The sequence below is a fragment of the Aegilops tauschii genome, chromosome 1, assembly GCF_002575655.3.
Source record: "Aegilops tauschii subsp. strangulata cultivar AL8/78 chromosome 1, Aet v6.0, whole genome shotgun sequence".
Lineage (NCBI taxonomy): Eukaryota > Viridiplantae > Streptophyta > Magnoliopsida > Poales > Poaceae > Aegilops > Aegilops tauschii.
In genome coordinates this window covers 490,800,690-490,812,585 of record NC_053035.3, presented here as the reverse complement: position 1 = coordinate 490,812,585, position 11,896 = coordinate 490,800,690, and the positions used below count along the sequence as shown (strand labels likewise).

General features: G+C 43.5%; 2 pseudogenes; both read right to left on the bottom strand.

Moving 5' to 3' along the window:
• Window positions 1-272: 272 nt before the first annotated feature.
• Window positions 273-1,414, bottom strand: LOC109775687 (uncharacterized; annotated as a pseudogene).
• A 1,226-nt stretch (window positions 1,415-2,640) lies between these two features.
• LOC109775686 (8-amino-7-oxononanoate synthase-like) lies at window positions 2,641-8,038 on the bottom strand (annotated as a pseudogene).
• Between the last annotated feature and the right edge of the window lie 3,858 nt (window positions 8,039-11,896).

Genomic DNA, 11,896 nt, shown 5'->3' with positions numbered 1-11,896 from the left:
TCCTAGATTGATCTTGGTGACACATAGGAAAATTTTGAATTATTACTACGATCCCCAACACTAACTTGAAGTACTTAGTTCAAAGTTCGAAGGTTTGGAAACAACGATATTAGAAACAACATTGTGTAGCTACACAAAAGTTTGTTGAGAAGGTCATCAAGCAGAAAAAGAAACAAGTAACATGACACTACTTAAATTTGCTAGCATAACACCAAAGGATGTGAACAACATTTAATATAATCGGCCAATTATTAGAAAATAATTTGGTTTGGTTATACAGGCACGCTATTACCTGGGGTATAGACAATTTCGAGTGGATGATATCTAAAAGTGTCGGCCTTGGAGAGCTTCTTGACCTTCAATGACTCAAGATGGACCATGAAGACACAAACAACAGTCCTGAAAAACACCACATTATTTTTCTCTCCATACCCTATCATTTGCGGGGGCTCTGAATTTAGTCGAAGTAACCTGTCTAGTTCAATTATTCTTCCAAGCTCCCATATTTCAGCACCGCCGTCGCAATTGGTCTTCTAACTCCATAATTGAGCGCTGAAGCCTGACAAGGAGAGGAAGCCCAACCCACCATCTTCTGCTCGTATAACCATGAATTCAGAACTGCCCTGGGTATACATGTCCTCTGGCAGCAATTTCATTGCCAGGCTATGCCTACCCAAATCAAACTCAAGGGTGCCTGGCGAACAACACGGTCCAGCAACCAGCCAGTGAAGGCAATCCCCAGCCAGCATAGCGGGCTCGTCCCTAAAACGCAAAGCCTTGGATGGAAGTGGCGGTGAGATGATATCACCCCATAGGCCGGTCTCTAATGAGTAAACCCAGGCAAGCACTCTTCCCGGCCGCCATTCGCGGCGTACCAGGACCACCTGGAAGTGCCATCGACGTCTCTGGCAGCACGAAGCACCGCCTAGCTGAAACGCGCCCCCAGGTCCTGTGGGCTGACCAGGTCAGAGTAGAACTCCGGGGGAATGTCCAGCCGGTGCAGGTAATCGGCGACGAGGTCCCACACAAAGACCTGAGACCAGATCGGTTGGAAGAAGAGCCCGAGGCCGTGGCGCCATCCGAGGGCCCTGCAGGAGTCATGGAGCTTCAGGGAGAAATGATCCCGGGGGAGGCAGTCGGGGGCGTCCAGGGCTGGCTGGAATCGAAAATGGACTCCGCGGGACGAGTCGATGAAGCCGAGGAGGGGAGGTCTGCGGCGATGGTGGATGCGGAAGCGGCGGCGGAAGGCTGGGTCGAAAATGAGGTGGCGCCAGGGCCTGCAGACGACCGAGGCGTGCGGGAGGGAGGACGGCTGCGGGGGAAGGCGGAGGAGGATCTCGGAGAGCAGTTCGTCGTCTTCCAGCGGCGCCGACGGCGGCGAGCTAGGGAGGCTACGGAGGCAGGCTGTCGCCATTTCCCCCTGGTGCGGCGTGTGAAGTCAGTCACGCGCAGGTCCAAACTCGTGGCCAGATGTCGCACGGGAGGGGCATCGTCGTGGCCAGATCTTTTGCGGGAGGTCGATGCCGCCACCCACGACGGACCATCGTCCGCCACAATGCACAACTCGGAGGTGGAAAATCATGGGAGGGTTGAGGCACGGACCACGGCGCGCCATTGCCGGGCGGGGGGCGGGGGGTGGAGGTGAGTGACAGGGAAGGGGTGTGCGCTGGCCACTGGGTCAAGGGACGGGAAGACTGAAGAGGAGTGGTTGGGGGCGGCTAGTAGGTTGGAAACGGGAGATAGGCACGATTGAAATACTACTCCCTTGTACAGTAAAATATAAGAGCATTTAGATCATTAAAGTAGTAATCTAAACGCTCTTATATTTATTTACGGAGGAAGTATATGATTGGTCTATAAACTCAAATTGAAAGCACAAATTTAGGCCATCAACTCAAAACTGCACACTATAGGCCATAACTGGATTAAGATCGTAATTTAGGCTAGAAAATGTGTCGGTGTGTCTGAGCCTACACACATGGTTGCCACCTCGGATAAGACTAGAATGCACCTGTGATCAATAGCTTTCAAAGGGGGCTTTTTGAAAAATGGCCAAAAATAGAAGCTCGAACCTACTACACCGGTCAGAGTGAAGCCCTTTCATCTCCCTCTTCTTTTCATCTTCTCTCTACTGCGACAAGAGCAGAGCAATCGGCAACTGCAAAAGGCGGCTCGACACCAGCAAGCTGCAGATGGCTCTGTGGCTGCGTACAAGAATGTCCCTCACCCGTATGTGCTATGTTTTTTCCTCTTCTCTCTGCCTCTTTTGTCTTCTTCCAATGGGTAGGGGTTTTCCACATCTATGATCGAGGTTGTCTCTGAGGTGGTGTCTATGGATATGAGATGATGGATCAATGCACAATTGTGGAACCGAGGTTTATTTTAGAAGCATGCCTAGGGTTTTGTTCCAGTTTGTAGTTATCTAAATGGGGGAAATTGAACATGTGTTATGTTCATGTGGAAGAACTGAACAATTGATCTCTTGTCATGTGAGAAAAGACTGAAGCTTTACTCTGTGCAAGTGCAAACATTCGGTTTGTTCAGAAACTAAATGTTCTCTCAAATGGAAACGCAGAGCACCAAATGCTAGGAGAAAATTGCATCCCTAATGCAGCCAGCCTATATGCAGACTGCCAAGCTACATGCACATCATGGTGTTTGGTCTGTATTTACTCAGCCATGCCAATTGAGTTACATATGCCCCAAAAACCATGCAACCCTTCAAACGCGTCCTTACAGTTCCTATTTTTTTTTTCTTTGATGGGGAGAGGGGGTAACGGTTGCATGCTTGCATGCTACTTCTTTTCCCTTACCTTCAACCGTTCAACGCATGTGCACAACACATGCATTATTTATATTTACAAGGTACGATCGTACCTATGGATTGAACATATTGTTAGGCAAAACCAAAGAAGGTTAAAAACACACACGTAGACCCGACACAAAACATCGACATAATAGAACACCTGTCCAGGGACAACAAAAGCAAAAAGGAGCCCAAGAAATAGAAAATAACAACCAAAGCCCCTAGTGGTCGCCAAGCTCCTCTCTTCCTAGCTCTCGTCGAGAGAGAGAGAGGAAAAAGGTGAGGGGAGTGAGAGACCTAACGGGTGAGCGTGAGCAGTGAGGATAAGAAGTTTTTTTTGTTTGCTGGTTTCAGTCACTATGGGAATGACTCTGAAACGATGACCTGACATCAACTCACGTCCGTGTTGTGTAAATAGAACAGTGTGAAAAGCGTTCGCTTCAAAGTGTCAAAACTCTGATGCCGGATGTATAGCATTTGGGAAAAGCGTTCGCTTCAAAGTAAGTCCTTGAACTATTTAAACCGGATACTTTTCGTCCTTCAACTATTTAAACCGGATACTTTTCGTCCCTCATAACGTTTAAGGTGGTTTTCCGGTGTCTTGGACCCTGTTTTGATTGAAACGGGCCACGTTGACTTGTTTGACTGCCACGTCAATTAAGTGTTTGTGCATAAGTATGTGTGTGTGGGTGTGTACAAGTGAGAACAAGATAAAAGGAAAGTGTTTGCACTTCTTCTACTTGTGTGTGAACAAGAGAAAGGCAGCTGTACTGAATATAGCTTAACCAAATCTAAATATAACTGAACGTAGTCAAAACGGGGTCCATGTCAATGTAAAAACTACCTCAAACCTTATGAGGGACGAAAAGTATCTAGTTTAAATAGTTGAGAGGCTAACTTTTGGTGGTTTTAGAGTTGAGAGACGATTTCTCAACTTTCGAAAGAGTTCGAGGACGGAAAATATATTTATCCCTTATATAAATAACAAAATAATTTGCCAGGTTAGGTTACGACCTAGATTTATTCCATTGGGTAAATAAAAGAGGCCACAACTTCCTAGTTCACTTGGTTACATAGTGAATTATTAAACAGGTGAGTTTGATCATATTGATATGTTATTATGAACCATGTCCCACTTGATGATATGAGAACTTGAGTCGTTTTGAATAGCATTGCATATTGAAAATGGGGCTTCACAATTCACAACAAGTTACATGCTTGTTGACAACTTTATTAAAAATTATAAAATAACACAATACACATAATTCAAAATAACATCAAACATAGTGGTGACATAATTATTCTAGACATAACTGGCTTTAGGCCATATATATCACCAATAGTGGCCCGTTGCTTATAACCTTGAAGCTGAAGCGCAAGTGGGGAGCCAGGGAGAGAGCGCATCAACCAGCCTTTTGATGTCAGCTGAGGTATGAGCTGAGCTGTGACTAACTCGCAGCCTGCCAGGAGTTCCAAAGTCAATCAGTCTTGGTTGAAATAGACTATATATGTTTTTCTTATTCGCATATATGTAATGTTGAGCAAGGAAAAAGAAGAATTCGGAACCTGCATGAGTTGGCTGGCACCACTGGTGGCCTGATTGGGATGACAAGAAATCCAGATCTATGAAGGTGCCTGCAGTGTAAAGAATCGGGAAGCATGAGAAACATGAATAAGCAGTAAACAGAGCATATGCATGCATCAATGAAAGGGAAGTAAGAAGAATTCGGCAGATCGAAGATGGAACCTGTGCGCCTTGAGCACCGCTTCTTCGATTCCAACTATAATGGGAATGATGGGACTAGTTATGTTGAGTTTAGTCAGAGAAGCAAAGTACTTCACGTGCTCCCAAACAAGTGATCTTCGCCATCCCTCCTTCTTCGAGACATGGACCGCAGCTAAAACCAATGGTTTGTATTCAGGTTAAAACACAACTGATGGAAGATGCGCAGTCTCAGTATGCTTGAAAAATCGTGATGTGGCAAGCAATACTCACTTTTAGAACGAATGATAGATGTTACCAAGCAGAGAAGCAATAATAGGCAGTGGCAAAGCTGACGAAAACATGAATTCGCGACCTCGCGATATGATCAGCTTCTTCCATCTAGTGCTGCTCATCACAAGACAAACATTTAGTCATAAATCTCCAAATGAAGGGCCGCCAACTTACGCTCAAGTCCAGCATTGATTCAGAAAATTTATAACCTTGAGAATCCGCACCACAGATGTGTGAAAACAGGCAACTACGATGGAATGAGCTAGAATATGAAATTTTATCCACCCTTTCTCGAAAAAAGAATACGAAATCTCATAATATTTGGTGTTTGTTTGCACGAACATTATAAGCTTACAAGAAAAACATCTTCCCACCGTTTGCATAAACATTACAAGCACCATTTCCTTGGTGAATTTGGAATTTTTTATCAGTAAATCTTCTTGGCGAATTACTTGTACTGTGGGGATATTCAAATAACACTGAAATACTCCATAACTCATGGAAATTTCTGAGGAAGGAATATAAAAAGTCGTCCAGTGGCTAGTAACCCTTGAGGAATCGTCAGACGCAAACCATAAGAAGTGTTGATTTCAGGTCTTGATAAATAAATAATCATGAGAAATCAGGTGTCAAGTACAATCATAAATTTGGATTGTATTGTATAACCTAATTTGCAGCATGATGCTTGGTTTTGGTAAGCATGTTCTCTATTCATGTGTATACATTTTAATAAGCAGGGTGAACCGCTCCTTCCTCATTGGAAAGAAAAATAGGATTATGTTCTTAAGGGTCTATTAATAACCTGCATGCTATGAAACCACCCTGGCAACCACCGCCCTTGTTCAAAGAGCCAACACATATGTCAATGCCATCTTCACACCCAAACATCTCCGGTGTGCCACCACCGTTCTTGCCGCAAAGAAATGTTCCATGTGCCTTGAAAAAACAATTGGAGCCAATATTATGTTAGATTTCGCCGGAGCATCAATTACATCAAAACACAAGAAGGAACACACGGCCGGGCACAAAAGATTTAGCCAAGAGCTCGTATCACGCCCTTTAATTTGCCTTTTTTCTTCTCAATAGTCACGGTGTTAAAAACTCATGCCCTATACCGTGAATAATGTATGAAAAATCAACTGACCCATGCTGAGCTCCTAGACCTACAACGACATGGCATAAAATTCAAACCGGACTCAGCATTACTACTTTCTTGACCTAATCACACAGCTACCTTAAACTCAACCTGACTCCTAGCATGCAAGCCAGGCTAATCAACTTAGCTAGAAACTAACTAAAGTAGTTTCAAATTACTTTTGCTTTGGACTGTAACGCACTTATGTTCTGGATCTCTGTTTCATTTTGATCGCGGGGGAGGGGGGGGCTAAGAGCGTTTAGAATACTACACATTATTCGTCGTCGACAGAAAGATTGATCTGGAAAAATGCAATGAAACTGGGAGGAGTTAAGAACACTAACATCATCGACGACCAACAGGAATCCATATTTGCTGCGCAATTTGACAAGTTCAGGCAACGGAGCAAAATCCCCGTCCATGCTGAACAAACTGTATACACATTATAATTGAAAAGTTGGTTTAAGATGGTGTTAACTCCGACGAATATAAAGTAGCACTTGTTTAATAGTCACTTGCCTGTCTGTGACAACAACTTTCTTTGCCATTGAGCAGCCGGACCTGCACGTACGTAAAGATAGTTACTGGAACTCAAAGTCCTAGCTAATAATATAGTACTATATACACCTTCCGCCCCGTAATATAAGATGTTATTAAAATCAATATAAATATTTTATATTATAGGACAGAGGGAGTATGTTTGCATGACATGTGATGAAAATAAGGAAGACAACATGCATACAGCAGGGACTCAAGGTGTGACATGTCACAGTGCTTGTACACAAAGGCCACTGCTTCTTGCTGCCTCTCCGCAAGGCGGATCCCATCGATGATGGAGGCATGATTCCACGCATCCGAGAAGATGGCGATCCTCTCATCCTGCACCGCGTTTCTCCCAATAGCTGAGAGAGAGAGATGATGCTACCTATTGCAGACATCACGGAAGTGTTGGCAGAATATCCGGTGGGGCACAGAAGGCAATCCTGTAGAGCAAATCAAAATAGTAAATTAAGGCACATTTTCTGTTTCTCAGGTACCTGATAACAGATTTCGCGTCAGTAGAATTGGGTGTTAGCGTGCTATTAGCAAGACATTGTTCACGGGTCAAAAAAAAAGCAAGACATTGTTCAGTGATTTATTTAGTAGGCCATTCCACGTAACACTATAGCAATGCTATTAGCTGTGCTATAGCGCGTTATTTTCTTTCTAGTGGATTTAAGGGAAGGCGAGGGCAGAGCGGCAGCAGGCGACGGGGCGGCAAGGCAGGCCCAGGTGGTCCAGCCGGTGGTACGTGGGTAGGGAGCGCCCGGTCAAGAGGTAGAAAAAAACGGTTTAGAGGTAGAAGAAATGGATTTGACTCTCCCTTTCCCATCCAACCGCTCAGATCATTTGATTGACACGGTTTTTCTTTCAAGGTGTTTGTTGACAACAGATGTTGCTAAATTTAGGTGAAGAAATGAGAGATGGTAGTTCTTTAAACAGTTCTGCCACGAAAATAGAAAAGAAAGAATCTATACGAATCACTGCATAAAATCAGACGATACAGAAGTAAGATGGGATTTAGTTAGGGCATCTCTAGCAGATCCCATGTGAAATAATGGAGTAAGCCACCGAGTAGAGCTTAGTGGACTATTTTTACTCCACTAAATTTTGGGGCACCTAGCTGCTTTACTAAACCTAGTAGCGGAGTAAAAAATAAATAGCGTCGGCCACACGATTCGGCACAAGTGAGGGTGCGGGAGTGGTGTGGGGTCGTCGGCGAGATGAGGGCGGAGATGGATTTGGGAGAGATTTGGGGGAAGAGAAGCAGAGAGACGTGTTGTGGTTTTATTCCACGGCCGAGAAGTCGAGTAAGTTTAGCCGCTCGGCTTGGCTCGGATACTCCACTGCGGGATTGGCTAGGTCCCAGTTAGAGAAGTAAAACTGAATTTTCACTCTAATCGATTTTAAGGGATCAGCTAGACCCAGATAAGAAGAATTATTAGCAAATCCGTACCTCCATTTTCATCATATCCGCGAGTGATTCCTCCACCAGCTTGTGGTAAGTGGTGTACCCAAAGATCAAGGAGGAGCTTCTGGGCCCCATGCCATGCTCTTGAAGTGCCTGGCAAGCACACACCAAAATTGGGAGCTTGTTCACAGCATGCACTAAGATCGAGAGATAGAGAGTAAAGATGCATGAACCTTGGCTGCAGCCTCAACGACTGCCGGATGCGTGGCGAGGCCGATGTAGTTGTTCCCGGAGAAGAGAACCACCTTCCGGTCCACCTCGTCTCCTTTTGTTAAATTGTGAGCCAAACTATACCGTATTGGATTAGACGTAGTACAAACGGTGTGGGCCTTTGTGTTGGTACCGACGCGTACGAGTATAACTCGTTTACTTGTCCTACAAGGACTCTTATGTATTGCCCCTTATATATACCCCATGTAGTCGCACCTAAGACGGCCTATCGTCTCGTGCTTGTCATACTCCTCCTCACAGTGATTGCGCCTTCGTGCGTCCGTTGTTTTCTCCCGTAAGGGATTTCACGTAAAAATCCGTGTCGCTCTATCTCATTTATTTCTTATTATCTAACAAGTGGTATACAGAGCTGATGTTGCAGATACGAGATTTGAGACGAGAGGGATTAGGGTTGCGTCGCGCCCGCCGCCACTCACGCGATTTATCAGATCGCTTTTTCGACCGAGATCACCAGCCGCTCTTGCAGATTGAACCTGTAACGCAGCCAAATCCGAGACAGACTCCGCTGTGTGGGTCGCTGATTCCTGTGTTGGTCGCCGCGACTCCCGAGAAGACGAAGCCGCTGCGGCGCACTCCCGATCGATTGCTACCCGTACAAAGTATCGCGTCGTCATCAACCGAGGCAAAAGCTGCTAGTACTAGTACTCGCCGGTCAGAAGCAAAGTACTAGTTTAATTCAGCTCAGATCCCCTACGTGAGCTACTTTCACGTGAAGCCATATCAGTTTTGGTCAAGTCTCCTGTTTGCTGCATCCATCCAAAGATCATACCTGGTGCTATTTACTCTGTTTTATTTGGTCTGCATATTAATTATATCAAGAATTTTCTTTGGGCTTGTACTACTTTGTGTACATAGATTTATTTACTCATGGCTTTCATGAAGTACGATCTTCCGCTGCTGGACCGTGACACAAGGTTTACCCTATGGCAAGTCAAGATGCGGGCGTTGTTGGCACAGTCCGACTACGATGAAGCACTGGATAGTTTTGGGAAGAATAGAATTTAGGATTGGACTGATGAGGAGAAAAGAATTGACTGTAAGGCTTTTTCACAAATTCAACTCCATTTGCATAATAATATTTGCAGGAAGTTTTGAGCGAGAAAACTGCCGCCGCTCTATGGTTAAAGCTGGAAGGGATTTGCATGACTAAAGATCTCACCAGCAAGATGCATCTGAAGCAAAAATTATTCCTGCACAGGTTACCCGAGGGAGGTAATGTTTTGAATCATATTTCAGAATTTAAAGAGATCATCTCTGATCTAGCTGCAATGGGGGTTAAGTATGAAGAGCAAGATACTGCTTTAATGTTACTTTGTTCACTGCAAGTTCTTATACCAATTTTAGAGACACCATATTATACAGTCGTGATACTCTCACACTTAATGAAGTTTATGAAGCTTTGAACTCTAAGGAGAAGATGAAATTAATGGTGCCTCATGATGGTTCAAGTTCATCCCAAACCGAGGGATTATCTGTTCGTGGCAGGATAAAGGAGAAGAACTCCAATAATGGAAACAGAGGCAAAAGTAAGAACGGCCAGAGGGGCCGGTCGCAATCCAGAGACAAGAAATATTGCAGATATTGCAAGAGAGACGGGCATGACATCTCAGAGTGTTTCAAGTTGCAGAATAAAGAAAAGAGGAAAGGTAACAAACAAGGTGAAAATTCTGCTAACGTTGCTCGTGATGATAGTTCCGATGATGCTCTTGTCATTATTGTTGGATGTGCTGAGATCAATGATGAGTGGGTACTTGACACTGCATGCACTTTTCATATGTGCCCGCATAGAGATTGGTTTAATACTTTTGATTCCACTATTTCTGCTGGTTCCGTTTTGGGTTTTGATAATTCACCATGCAAGATTGAAGGCATAGGTTCTATTCGAATCAAGATGTTTGATGGCATAATCAGAACTTTGACAGATGTTCGGTATATTCCGAAGATGAAGAGAAATCTTGTTTCTATGAGTGCCCTTGATGCAAAGGGTACAAGTATTCAGGTGGAGATAGTGTTTTGAAAGTCACCAAAGGTTGCCTTATTGTGATGAAAGGTGATTTAAGTTCGACCAATGGTCTTTACTACCTTCGAGGTTCTACAGTTTCAGGTAATGCTACTCCAGTTGTTTCAAAGAATTCTGATTGTGATGCTGCTAACCTTTGGCATATGCGTCTTGGACATATGAGTGAACTTGGTTTAGCAGAGTTAAATAAGAGAGGTCTTCTTGATGGATATGAACCTGGTAAATTGAAATTTTGTGAGAATTGTATCTTCGGCAAGCACAAGAGGATGAAGTTCAACACTTCGACTCATACAACTGAAGGTATTCTTGATTATGTGCATTCTGATTTATGGGGACCATCTCGCAAGAAGTCACTAGGTGGTGCTAGTTACATGCTGACTATTATTGATGATTATTCGAGAAAAGTTTGGCCTTATTTCTTGAAGCATAAATATGAAGCATTCTCAGCATTTAAGGAGTGGAAGATTATGATTGAAAGGCAAACTGAAAGGAAGGTAAAAATACTTCGCACTGATAATGGTATGGAATTATGTTCTAAGCAATTTAAGAATTATTGCAAGTCTGAAGGCATTGTCAGACACTACACCGTTCCTTATACTCCTCAACAAAACGGTGTTGCTGAGCGTATGAACAGAACCATTATTTCTATAGCCTGCTGCATGTTGTTCAATGCAGGTTTGCATAGGCATTTTTGGGCTGAGGCCGCTTCCACTGCTTGTTATCTCATAAACCATTCATCATCTATTGCTCTTAATAAGAAAACTCAAATTGAGGTATGGTCTGGTTCACCTGCTGACTATTCACAGTTGAGAGTTTTTGGTTGCACTGCTTATGCTCATGTTGATAATGGAAAATTGGAGCCTAGGGCTGTTAAGTGCATCTTTCTTGGTTATAAGTCTGGTGTTAAAGGTTTTAAATTATGGAATCCTGAAACCCAAAAGGTGGTTATTAGCAGAAATGTTATTTTTAATGAATCTGCTATGTTACATGATGTTCTGTCTACTAATGTTCCTGTTGAGAGTGAACAGCAGCCTACTATTCAGCAGCCTACTGTTCAGGTGGAGCATGTTATTGATTCAGGTGATACATCTGATAAGAAAAATGTTGATGCACATGATGAACCCGTCGTTGATGATGAAAATGTCACTCCAAATCAGCCTATTGTTCCACCCAGTTGGAATCTTGCACGTGACAGAGTTAGGCGGGGTATTAATAAACCTGACAGGTTAATTGAAGAGTGCAATATTGTTTCTTTTGCTTTATCTGTTGCAGAAGAAATTGAAGGTAATGCTGAGCCTTCTTCATATTCCGAGGCTATTATTTCTGGTGATAGTAATAAGTGGATGACCGCTATGCATGATGAGATGGAATCACTTGAAAAGAATGGCACTTGGGATTTAGTAAAATTACCTAGGGAGAAGAAACATATTCGTTGCAAGCGGGTTTCAAGAGGAAAGAAAGTGTTTCTCTTAATGATGAGACAAGATATAAAGCAAGTTTAGTTGCTAAAGGTTATAGCCAGATTCCAGGTATTGACTATAACGAAGTCTTTTCTCCTATTGTGAAGCATAGTTCTATTCGCATTTTACTCAGTATTGTTGCCATGCATGACTTTGAGCTTGAACAATTGGATGTTAAAACTGCATTTTTACATGGAGAATTAGAAGAGAATATTTATATGGAACAACCTGAAGGTT